The 900-nt window shown below is 28.4% G+C and overlaps 1 non-coding gene across 1 annotated transcript; it reads left to right on the top strand.

The window, feature by feature from the left end:
• The first annotated feature begins 288 nt into the window (after positions 1-288).
• Positions 289-360, top strand: TRNAD-GUC (transfer RNA aspartic acid (anticodon GUC)). Its single transcript has one exon. It is a non-coding gene; the product is annotated as a tRNA-Asp (tRNA).
• The last annotated feature ends 540 nt before the right edge of the window (positions 361-900 follow it).

Raw genomic sequence — 900 nt, 5'->3', positions numbered from 1 at the left:
GTCAATCTTAAAAGAAATTATTCTATAATTTTCATGCAAGGGATTATTTTTTAATTTTAAGAAGTTATTAACAAGTTAAGTATGTTTGCTTGATTCTTTTTTCAACATAAATATATATATATTTATATATATATATATATATATATATATATTATGTATAAGTTTGTGTACTAATATAATTAAACTTGACATGCTACAAAACATACATACACGGGTGTAAATTATGATTTTAGTATGGCTATAGCTGTATTGGTTATGTAAAAAAACGATAACTCAGTTAAATCGCCTGTCGTTGTAGTATAGTGGTGAGTATACCCGCCTGTCACGCGGGTGACCCGGGTTCGATCCCCGGCAACGGCGATATTATTTTTCGATTTTCTCCCTTATTTTTGGCTGGCTCTGCCGTCTGCACTGTGCACCCACATAATTGTATAATACAATAAAGGCTGTCTACGTGGACGAGCGTCGTAATTTAAACAACGGGATACTAATTTTATTATTTATTAAAATAAAGACTCAATACAATGTGCAGAATTTAATTAATTTTAAAGTAAAATATATTTAAATGTGAAATTAAGTTTTAAAAAATAAAATGCAGCTCTGCATGAGAGTAATGTTTAATCAGAATTTTAAATATAAAATTCAGCGTAAAACATTGATCTACACACTAATAAAATTAACTTGTTAATTGATCTATATATAGCGTCGTAATATTTAATGAGAACTCCATTATAAGTTAAAAAATTACTCAGGATACGTATATTGTGGGTCACATCTATCGGAAGGATCCATGGTCATACCCATGTAAGTATGTAACCATCACTGCAATGTTAGTTTTTTTTTTTTTTTTTTGAGTCTATGAAATCATAGATAACAAAATCATTAAATTACAATTATTTG

This window comes from Malania oleifera, chromosome 5 (assembly GCF_029873635.1).
Source record: "Malania oleifera isolate guangnan ecotype guangnan chromosome 5, ASM2987363v1, whole genome shotgun sequence".
NCBI classification, from domain to species: domain Eukaryota; kingdom Viridiplantae; phylum Streptophyta; class Magnoliopsida; order Santalales; family Ximeniaceae; genus Malania; species Malania oleifera.
Note: the sequence above shows the minus strand (reverse complement) of the source record. Positions and strands in the feature narration are given on the sequence as shown.